This window comes from Penaeus monodon, unplaced genomic scaffold, assembly GCF_015228065.2.
Source record: "Penaeus monodon isolate SGIC_2016 unplaced genomic scaffold, NSTDA_Pmon_1 PmonScaffold_867, whole genome shotgun sequence".
In the NCBI taxonomy this organism is placed as follows: Eukaryota; Metazoa; Arthropoda; class Malacostraca; order Decapoda; family Penaeidae; genus Penaeus; species Penaeus monodon.
The window spans coordinates 20,001-32,500 of NW_023663959.1; the positions used below are offsets into that span (position 1 = coordinate 20,001).

At 41.2% G+C, this 12,500-nt stretch overlaps 1 pseudogene; it reads left to right on the forward strand.

Moving 5' to 3' along the window:
• The window catches only part of LOC119571925, a 24,966-nt pseudogene that overhangs the window by 5,912 nt on the left and 6,554 nt on the right, over positions 1-12,500 (forward strand).

A 12,500-nucleotide genomic window follows, 5' to 3' on the forward strand; every position in this document is an offset into this window, starting at 1 on the left:
ACACACACACACACACACACACACACATATATATATATATATTATATATATATATATATATATATATATATATATAGTATATATAAGTATATATATATATATAATATTATATATATATGAACGACACGTGAGATGAACTTGGGGCGGGTCAATGAAAGGGATCTTAGCGTGTTGGTTTTATTGTTGAAGGTAGATTTTAGACCCCCAAGAGACCCACGTGTCATCGGGGTCGAGGACGATCTGGTGGAGCTGGACTGTGTGTGGCTTGGTCTGTCTGCCGTGATAACGGAAAGTTCAAAAACAAATATTAAGTAGCGAAAAGTATCGGATTTCCTCAAAGTGGAAACTGGGAGCATGTTTGTGCATGGCTCGGATGGCCAATGGTCACTGCCTCGTATTAAAAGCATTTACGGGACCTATGCTAGGTCAGAGAGGTAGTAGCAGCAGCAGGGAGGACCGGGACGAGGTACAATCCTAGTTACCAGATCAGCACCTGAATAGGAAATCGTTTGGCCATCCCTCCCAGTGAACCAGCACCAGGGAGGCCACTTAAGTGGGAGGGATAGAAGGCAATCCCAAGCCTGATTCAGCTGAGAGTTCATTCCCTTACAACACTGCAAGAAGGTTCCTTTTCTGGGGGAGTTTCATTCAGTGAGATTTACGAAGGCATGCTTCACGTGGTCCTTGCACAGCCTGTTCCTGCTATTTAGAGGTGTCTCAACTGATTCATCATTAATGCTTTCTGTGGTGGCCGTATTGCCACCACAGGGTTAGTAAGAAGCGCCGGGGTGGTGAGAGCAGTGTGCTTCTCTTCTACACATAGTAGGGTGGTATCAGGCATGCCACAATGCTCCCAACAGCAGTCAGTTTGAGCATTTGCATTAATGATCTGCTGTGTACAGTGGTAACTGTTCTTATTCTATTCTATGAAGAGCTTTCGTACCTCGATATATTATTGTATAGAATGCCAGTGGTTCACTGCCTGTGTCGTATGTATTATCTTACTAAAGGGATGTTCTTGCTTTCTTTTTTGCAGGACAGGCCTTTCTCTTGCAGCTGGTGCTCTATACTTCAAAGGTTTTCGGATAGGTTGAATGACCATCACATTCAGGGCTTGTACCATACCAGTCTAATTGAGTCTAACAGCAAGCTCATTTCTTAAATGGTAGAATGGCTGGGAACCCTCAACCAAGAATCCCCACAGTATATATTGTCACAAGGCATGCTTTGCTGCAGACTGTCTGTAGCTGATTCTCTATCTATAACATGTCCTTCTCTCTGAGACACATAGGCTAGTGCTCCCATAATAACAATATCTTTTACCTGGAGCGATGGGACGTTGACCGTTACTCACACGGACACAGAAATGTCTCTAGTGGTAAAGTAGGCGGCTGCAGTGTGGGCTATGGGGTCTGAGCCATCTGTGAAATATATTCTACCCGAAGGAGAGATAGCTGCAGTGTTTTCCTCTGCCTCTGTCTCGGTTAAAACTCTGGTAATCCTGTGCATTCCCTCCTTTTTCTTGTTTATTGTGATTGGTCTAGGATATGTAGGACATGACTAATTTTGCCTGACTCTTAAATGGACTTGCTATGGTATGATTCCAATATCGGTAATACTAAAGTCTTTAACTTCCATTTTGCCTAAAGTAAATTTGTGTACAGTAGTATATAACTGTCTGTCGGTGTAGGCTGTCGTGGGAGCAGTGGCTGTGAGGATACACGTAATGTGAATTTCATACTAAGAGACGACGATAAACTTTATGCAAGAAGCAGACGAGAATATCGAGAAAATGATTACCTAAAAAAGGTAACACCGGCACTCTCCGTGGAAAGGAACTGGGGACCCTACCACGTACTCACTCCAAGAGCATCACAACATGAAAATACAATTAAGTATCATGCTGTGACCACGGCGGCTCAGACATGAACCTAACGTAAAAAAAATATATATATATAACGTCAGGGAAAATAACCCCACGGAATGATGATATGAACAACTTCCTAGTTCCTGTCCCCAGATACTGAGGCAGAACATCTTAGATAAATAATCCGCTATCCCAGTTATCGGATATCGTCTAAACAAACACATCTTTATTTTTTTTATTATATAGTAAAAATGAACACATTTTAAAAAAAATATAGAGATCCCCTGAACTAATCTGACTAAACATATAAATTTAATGTGGTGCTTGTAACACAAATGTAAGTACAGGGATTTTCACAGAGATGGCGAAATTTCTCAAATGTTACCTGAGAACGACCTCCAGTCCTTGAAACAGCGGCCGAAAGGCGAGCCAGACGTCATTCACACTGGATTGTCTACATCACTACATTTGTCATGTCAATTGGATTTTCCATCGTGCTAACCGGAGTATGGCCTTATCTGCAACAGGTAAGACCTCGCCTCTGTCTCCTCTCAAGCTTTCAAGCGGACTTTACGCATTGTTTTGTTTATGTTTTCCCTTTAGTTTTGTGTTTTACATGTAAAAGAATAGTTTTTTCTTTTTATATTTCGTTTTACTGATTTTTTCTTTTGTTAGTTGGACACAGGAGTGTCCAAAGAGTTTTTAGGTAGGGTAATTGCTGCAAACCCACTTGGGCAGATGATTGCGTCACCGCTTTTGGGACTATGGGGCAATAAAGCAGGATCCAACAGGTAAATTAATAAAACTATAAGGTGTAGCCTCAAGCCACATTTAGAGAAATATTCATATAAAATTAGTGTTACTTTTTACTGAATACAAAAAACTGTAGTTTATTTGTAATTGATTCGTGAAAGGACATGATAGCTTGTTTTTACAATCATTTAGTTACTTGTTTGTATCTGTAATTAAATTAACTGGAAAACTTTGCCAATATTGTAGACATTCTTTTTCAGTATTTCTCTTCCCTTACATACTCATCACCTTACGTCAGAGTTTTGTTTACTTTTTGCTTAATCTTTTATGATAGAATTACTCATGTGTGTGATTTTCAGGGGAGCATTTCTAGCAACAATCCTGCTTTTCATCATTGGGAACATCCTCTATGCCATCCTTAGCTTGTTTGGTACAGCAGCCCGAGGTGTTATGATATTCTCTCGATTCCTTGTGGGTGTTAGTTCAGGTATGTCCTCATAATTTCTTATTCTGTATGGCTATATTTGTGTTCAACCCTTTTATCTTTACCATGTTTTTGTTATTTTGAAACATTAATGGAACTTCTCTGCCAACAGCCAACATAGCTATCATCAGATCATACAACGCTGCGTCAACAAACTTTAAAGGAAAGAACGACAGCTGTTGCTCTGACGTCTGCTGCACAAGGACTCGGTTTTATTTTTGGGCCAGGTTAGAGAATTACCTTTTTTTTTTTTTTTTTTTTTTACCTTTTCTTGGAATTGTGTAATCAAAAGTTCTTCACTGTTCTCTGATATAATTTTATAGAATTAAGAAAAGGGATAGTCAGGATTAAGTCCATAGAGTTTAAAGTTCTTAAACTAACCTATGATTATAATATATATATATATATATATATATATATATATATATATATATATATATATATATATATATATATGCATGACTAAAATTTATTTGAGTGAATACTCCTAGCACCCATCACCTTTCATCCACGCCATTATGGAGCCACAAGACAAGATCATAAAATATAATGAAAGTAGTGAGATACTTGTGCCAGACCTTTACGGCATCCTGATTCTCTGTTTTTGAGCGCTGTTATAGCAAATGGCAAAGAAAGGAAGGAAAAGAAGGAAAGATTAATAACATGGAAACACACACATGACATACTAAGTATCCTGAGATAGTTACTTATATGGGTTGGAGAGCACCTTGGGTGCTGGTTTACTCGAAAGAAAGCCTGGAAATTTTCAGTTGCCCCTCACACCAGGCAAACAGGAAAGTAAGCATTAAGATGGGTCACGGCATGGGATGTTTTTTGCAAAAAGGCATGACTAAAAGATCCAGACAGTCCAAGACACAGATGAGGTGAATTAAGCCTCATATGGAAAACCAGATAGAGTGGTATCTGCTCAAGATATGGCTGTGAAAGCAAAAAGTGTTTTTTAATGACCTGGTTTTGCAGAGACGGATGCTATGGGTCACGGGCTAGAGTACATACACATGTATATTTCATGTGATAGGCGTTATCTTGTCACAAACCCCCTGGTGTCATGGTAGGTATAAAAGCGTGGAGATGGTGTGCAGATCTGTGCATTGACGAAGTGCACCTTCCCTAAAGGCTAAGATGCATAATGCATGTGTGCTGTCATTCTAGTTATTTAACTTCTCTTTTTATGTTTTCACATCTCTTTCATATGTAACTACAGGAAAGAACAGTTAGACACATTCAGTTCCTGACACATTCACATAGTGAGTCACTTGGTGAAAGTAATCAGTTATACACATATATTTCCTATCTCTTAATGGTGAGTATACATAAGAGGTTCCCTGGCAAACCTCCAAAACATACCCGAGAGCAAACAATTGTGGAACTGAAAGAGTTGAAGGACGTCTGCATTGGTGAGAAGGACTGTGTTATTTATCAGGTGGTTATCCACAGCTGTTACAGTAGAAGCAAGAACCCTTTTCTCCTTCATACATGAACTGTGAGAACATATTAGACATCTTGAAGGGATAACAAGTTTCTAAATATGTACTGAATGTTTACATTCGATAACAAACTGGAGATTAAGAGCGAGAGCCCTTGACAAATCCACTGCCTGAACCATGGAGTGCTGGAAAAAAAAGAAGTAATAAATCCATCAAATACACCAAAGATTAAGTGTTGGGTTTGAAAATGGCTGACAGGTAACCAGCAGTGGAGGCCGAACAAAGAAGCATGTGTACAGAAGTATTAATTAAAAGGGAATGGATATTTTAGAAAGACCAAAGACCGTATCCGTGCACTACTAATTAAGCATGAGCAGTATATCTCTAGCTCTCTGGAAAGATGACTTTGTCTAAAGAAGTAAAATCATGCACACAAGTTATTGGAACATTTTCCCCATCCGAAAATGAGGGATAAGACACTAACTTGTAGGAACCATATCTTGCAGAGGGGATCTATGAGGAGTCTATCTCCTCGAAAAGTTTCTTAGTCTGTTTACACCCCATGACATGTGGGAAAAAAGCAAATGGAGATAACAACAGGCAAATGTAAGCCCACTTATTGTAAATACCAGGAATGAATCCGGTCCCACCACTTCGGTTTCACCGAGACAGAAACCTATTAAGTGCTAACTGCTCTTTGATACTTCCATGTAAGGAACCATTTACCACATTATGAGACTGAAGAAAAAGCTGCAAACTAATGTCCACTACATTCATGGACCACGCAACCATTGTTAAGAGTTCACTGTAAGCTCGCCTTCCACAGAGGTTCACTACAGATAGTTTTGGTGACATCGGTGTCTATTGTATAGTGTACGCACTATTTCGATATCACGAACTCCTTACGTCTGTGCTCTATTTGTTTGTGTTGTTTAAGTCATCGTCACTGGTGTGAAGTGTTTGTGGAAAAATGGCCAAGACCTTGTCCTACCAATGCAGGGCATTTCGCTCATGTACCCCAGTGGAGGGTAGGCTCAATGGAAAAGGAAGTGCCAAGGGAAGCCACTACGCCAGGACAGGACCAAATAGATCATAGGCAGAGCCTGCTGCAGGCCCAGCTATGCTTACTTCCCAGTGGTAAACATGCCCTACATCCGGAACAGGCCAGGTAAGTGCCACACGCTGCTCATCACCACAGTGGAAGCAGTTTCTACAGCCAGTACCTGCAGGTAATGCCCGCATCCCAGCATCTTCATCATCAGGTGTCAGTGGCCGTGGATGTCCTCCCGCACCTTCGAGCGACCAACAGCAGCCAGTGATCCTAAGCCATTTCAACTATCAAGGAGCAGAGGATTGTCAAGAGCAGCCAGTCAGTACTCTTGATCCCTTGCAGAGTCCCGCACAGATGACCGCTGTAAGTAGCCCCAACGAGGTCTCAGTGCTTTGTGGGGTGACACTGATTCCCTGTGCCCTGCAGCACCCTGCAGAGGACAAGGAAGTAAGAGAGTTAAGCAACGACGTTCAAGAAATAGTTAACACCTGCCTTGATATCGACGATGGAGATGGCGACCTGTACGTCTCTCCTGATATGCCAACCCTCACTGCGAATGAAGGAGAGAAGGCCGCTCCATTACCCGACAGCGATCTTCTTTGGCAACAGCACTGCCCGGCCTCAGCTTTATCTGGTGCTGCTGGATCACAGACGGCTCTGAGTTGTTCAGCTAGAGCACGTCTACCAGACTGCAATAGCCACCTTCTCCAGGCAGCATCAGTTCGCAGGCACCCTAAAGCACTTGATGCTCTTGCAGGTGTGTGAACCAACTCTCTGACGTCGAACTTTTGCAGCCTGGCCGGAGAACTTGCCAAGATGCCGCATAGAGCACAGGATCGCCAGTGTACGACTACTGTAGTGTACCTCTTACTTAGCAACAAGACTATAACGTGGGTCTTGCAGAGTGTGACCTTCGAACAGGGGAGTTGTTTTTATGAAATGGCAGCAAGGTGTATTGTTACATCACAACCCACTCGTCACGACCCTGAAGCCCTTGAAAAGGTATGTAAGTATTCCTTTATCTTTATAACTCATTCCAATCAGTCACTTTATTTCTTTACTCATATTGTCATGCTAACTTTATTTATTCTTTTAATTTTATCATGCTTTTTTATATTGTCCATACTTATTTAAAAGTAATTAAGAGAAATAAGACAAATAAAAAGTAAAAGAACGAAACCAACGATATAATGAAACCACAAATTTAAAAAGGAAACCCTGAGATCCCTCAGTCTGTATATTCTCAAAATTTACAATACATATAATACATCCTAATTTGCCTCTTCTAAATAATGAAAATATACTTATCTCTCTTTCTTGTAGACTCTAAAAACACCAAGGAGGCGTCCAATGAGCCCGGAGCACAACAACCCAATAGAGAGTTTGCCGACAAGACGCTTGTTTATGTCCTCGTTTGTCTTGTCATAAGAATGTTTTTAAATAGAATAAATAAAATAAAAGTGAAACTTTTATGATCACTGATAAATTGAAAATCAAGAAAACTAAAAGAAAACTAGAAAAAAAAGAGTAACAGATAAAACATAAATAAAAAAAATAAAACTCCCGTAACTAGTGGGGATACATCACTCCACTACAGTACGACCGCCGTCGGAGGAGGCACCCTGAAGACCCCTCACAGCTCGTCGCCTTTTGGTTGCCATGGGATATTGTAAAAGCGACGATGGGCTGGACGCTGGAACGACAACGAACAACGACCCGAGAAAGACAACGAGTGCAGACCGCGGAGTAATGAAAGTGAACCAAGTTCAGGACGTCAGATCCTAGGACAGTATCAAAGGCCTTAAGTGTAGATCCTGGCCCTTCCAAGGATAACACATCCTCAATGCAGCACGTCTCAGCGCATGCCAGGAGCCTATTGCGAGAAGCTGTGTTGCCTCGTCTTGGTGCCCGACAGGGAGAGAAGTTATACCTCTCCTGCAGCAGCAGGAATTGCTATTGAGTGCACCAAGTGACGCATGGAAGGAAGTACGATTTGAAGATTTTCATTATTTGCGATAAGCAAGACAGGCGAAGCATGTATTGTACTGTAACTATGTAAATGATTGTGGTACATGTTTACAGGTAATCATGTAGTTGTATGTATGTGATTGGTGTGATACTTTCAGGGAGGTCCCTCTAGCCCTCTGAGCTCCCCGCCTAGGGGAGGATGTAGGTCTCGTGAAGACACAAGCACCTCACTGAGGCCACCTGGTTGACCTTTACTTGACCTCTTGTTTAGGATTAGGGACAGATGATTGATGGCCTTCTTAGACAACTGACCTCAGCAGGCCAGCGCAGGAGGTGCTAATACTATAACTAGGGGAGGCAGCCGAAGCTCCCAACTATATATAAAAACCTGGTACTCACTTCCAATGTACTAGCCAGAGGCTGAGAAGCCTCAGCCTCCGGGCTAGTACATTGGTAACGTGTCGGCCTCTCATCCGAGGGGTCGGCGGTTCGCGCCCCGCCCAGGCCCGGAGGTTACTGCTGTGGCTGGGCACCACGGCGGGTAAGGACTAGGTTCAGCCGAGTCAGCACCAGCTGACACACGTGAGCGAGTCGGCATTAGTCGACACAGGCCGGGCTCCCCTTATGGTATAGCCCGGGCGAGGCTAAGCTTCGCATATCGGACTTATCCTTATCACTTCCAGAATCAGAGAGACATACACAGAGACTCAGGGAAACTAGAGACAGAGTGGAGCCTGAGTCAGAGAAGCAGGGAGACAAGACTGGTCACGTGATATGCATAGTTTATTGTGTCCATGCATTTGTGTTGCGTGTTGTACTAGTGACCTTTGAATAAACATAAGAGCAGAAACTGACTATCTATCAGACCACGCTACCATCGTTAAGAGTTCACCTGGAACCTCGCCTTCAACAGAGGTTCACTACACACATCATTGTGGGGTCTCTGGGTGTTGGGTGAATCGAAAATTAATCAAGGGGAATGAAATAAGAGGCTCTATCTGCATCGCCAAATTATTATGCAAGTATTTTAAGTCTTCTGGGTGGAGCACCGACGCAATCGGGCGTACGAAAATCCGTCGAGTCTGATGTCATGCCGTTTGAACAAAACTTGCTGTCTCGTGCCCCAGCGGGTTGTTTCCAATACAAGAAATAATGATTATGGTAACTGAGTTTTGAACGTCTGGCACCCATTGCCACATCGCATCGCATTATTATTGCTATTATTATTGTAGTCATTTTCATGAACATCATATATTGATATAATTTATATGAAAAACAAAAGAAATAATATATTAGTATTTTGGAGCTTTATTCGAAGGAGCACTTGCTGCCTATCTCAATATAAACAATTATTTATCACCCTTTTATCAGTTGTCTACAATTTCAGTTGTATTGCGTTTTATTTACTTGTTTTATCGTGAAAATAAAGGGGACCGTCCCTCAGTTGGGTGGGAATAGTTGGGTCAGGGGGGTTTGGGTTTGTCGGAAATGAGTTATACCCATTTACACACTCGTATACGAATGTCGAATTACCCACACGGATATAAACCTTCGCTAAGAAAAACTCGGCAGTGTGGCGTCGGCAACTTTTACAGTAGGATGAACGTGTCTACTAATAACAAATTCCTCAGAATGTGAAGGTTTTATGATGAAAAAAAAAAAAAAGAAAATCGAAATATCATCAAACAATTTTTCATTTTTTGAATTAGAAATGTGGTATATATATGATTCGATTTTGACTTTAACATCATATATATAACTTTAGGGTTCGACAGTTATGCCTGAGCTGTGGTGAGTCTCTCTGTCTCGAAAAATAAACGAACGCGACTTTATGTTCATTGGAGCCTAAACAATCAAGAAAATGCATTATAGTAACAATGCATTTTCTACGACTGTAGAATATAAAGACTAAAAATCTTCCCTTAAATGTCATATACCTCTATAACCGCGTTGATATAAGTGTATCAATAATCGGTTTGTTATTACATCGAGAAAAGAAGCGTCCATGGGAAACAAACGGTGGTGAGTTTCTATTTCAATATATGAACGCTTTCTAAACTGTTATTATCCTCGAATAAAGTAACAATTCAATGTCACTCGGTAACTACAAACCGCTTGTTACTCTTCTTGGATTTGATCAATGTTTATGCTGACTTTTTCATTGCAAAGTATGCAACAGTGTGGGCCAATAGTGGAAAGAAACGTATATGGGAATTTTTTTTTTTGAGGGAGGCACCTTCTCCCTTCGGGGAATTTTCACAAATTTAGTACCAAAAGATGTGGAATACTAAAATAAACAAAATTTCCCAATTTGAAGAAAATCGATAAGATTTATTTTTATTAGTATTTAAAAATTGCCCTGCTTTACCCCCATTTTTACCCTACCCCCACTTTTCGGAATGCGCCCCTAAATGTTATACCTTATTTATAATCATATACCATTTTCGCATGAGTTTCATTATGAAATATCTTAAAAAAACTCCTTAAACGGTCAAATGAAGAATTACAAAGTAGAATATAAAGTATTGGCATTTTATGTATTCAGCACAAGTCGCCCATGCGTGTTGTCGAGCTAAGTGACAAGTGGCATGTCTGTGTAGGCGGAGCTTAAACTTGAAATTACATGAAATTCAGCAGCAAAATATTTCAGTTTTTTTTTATGTGGAGAAGAGGATAGATGTCCGAAGAGCAGAGGGAGAGGTGGGTGTAGGAGAGGATGTGGCAGGAGAGGATGGGGTCGTCTAGATTGTTTGGTGCGATAGGTAGAGTGACAAAGAGGAGGGGTTAGGCACCGGGAAAGTGGTAGAGATTGGAGTATCTGGATTTAGACTGGGAAAGAAATTTGAGTGGGGGAGAGAGGGAGTAGAAATAGGATGGCTCAGAGTAGAAGGAAGAGATACTAGGGTGAGACTTCTTGAGAAGATGGGAGGTCAGTCAGGGTAGATAGTGCACCACTTTGGGACTCATATGTAACTGTGACAAGGCGTGAACGATCGGAACGACAGTGAAAGGAAACTTTACCTACTTTTTTTAGGAGACACTGTTGGAAGAGAAGGGTATGTCAGAGTAAGGGGCTGTAGGGGAATCATAAAGAATCGATCCCACCTGGCTGGCCAAACAGGGTATGCAGAGGTGGGAGCAGTAGGACGAGAGCGGAAGAATATGGCGTGGTATGGAGGGAGGTAGTACTGTAGGGAGGAAGACAATAAAGATGAAGAGTAGCAATAAGAGGGGTGAGGGTAGACAATGAAGGAGATTGTGTAATAGATGGATTTAAGGGTGGTGGGAAAAAGGAAGGGGTGTATTCTGAAGGTTGAGTAATGACTTGGATGGATAATTCGGATTGGGATAGAGTCGACAGCACACATTGAGGAGGGGTATTAGTATCAGTGGTAAAAGGAGAGGCAGGGGCCGGGAAACAAGAGAAATCACATTTGGATAGACTTGTTGTGAAGTGGTAACCCTTTAAACCTTAATCCCCTAATAAGGGTAAATATCTTCATTACTGGCCATGGTGAGCCTGAAATAAATGGGGAGAAGAAACGGTCCACGCCTCAGGGCCCCCATGAGGAGTAAGGACTAGGCGATTAACCAAAGGAATCCCGGCCCATGGCTCCCGGACTGACACAAGCCAGCCTTTCATCCTTTCAGCACAACTCTCACACCATATGAAGTGGACAGAAGAAGGGGATGAAGAAAAGGAAAGGAAAAAGAGAAGAAAAACCCATGCAAAATTAGTTGAAGCGAGAGCTGAGATCCAATGTAGGGGGTTATCCCCTACACTGGGCCCCAGTCTCCGTTTCCTATGCCCCCCTCCCCCACGACAACAACGAGCAAGGGATTAGGGGCTACAGGCGAAGGATTGCTTCATCAAAGCCTTTAGGCTTAGTTGGACTGCTTTTCCATAGTTTTTTTTTTGGCGACTGGGAAGATGCCTCCTCTGACTGCTTGCCTTATGCCTGGTTTTTACTTCTATTTACTCCTTCTTTTACTATGCACGTACTTCAATCTATATATACATTTTGTATAATTTTAAAAGCTCCATGAAGAATCCATTTTAGCAACTAAAACATTTATTTATTTATTTTCCACTCTGACTTTACAAACATTTTTAATCTTATATATTTTATCAGTATTATTAGTTTTACGTAACAAGATAAAGGTTTTAATCACATCAGAATATTTTTATGAACAATAAAATTAGCGAAGCCAATTATAGTTCAGACAAGTATCACCAGCCTGCCAAAACGAAAGAAGAACATAGGAATGATCTAGCCCACAAAGTACAAGGGTAAAAAATATATAGTTGTTTTCATATAAAATACACTGTAAAGCATGTCTTCATGGTGTTTTGTATTACAATTATGTACATAAAAGCTGTAAAAATTCATGAATATTTTGTTCTCTCTCGCAATGTCGGGGTCTCTGATGTGCAAAATTAGGCAAAAGGGTTACGAGAGTAAAAAGGGAACCCCTGCTCTAGCATTTTGCATGCAGCACCCCTACCCGTTCACAGCCACTCCCTAGAGAGCTGCACTCGTGACTGATGACTCACATTATTCACCACAATTACCGTCGCAGGAAAAAGCTCAGTGCTAAAAGATAAAAAAAACCCCGCAAGGAACTAGAGAGCCTCAAAAATGTTTCACAGGTGCATCATCTACGGCTCCCTTCCACCTCCCGTGTTAGTATGAAAACTACACGAAAGGGGAAGAAACTGAAAGTTGTAGAAGGGAGTACACACGCACATATGTGTGTGTGTGTATATATATATATTTTAATATATTATATATATATATAATATATATATATATATATATATATTTTATATATATATATACACAGAGAGAGAGAGAGAGAAAGGGGGAGAGGAGGAAGAGAGAGAGAGAGAGAGAGAGAGAGAGAGAGAGAGAGAAGAGAGAGAGAGAT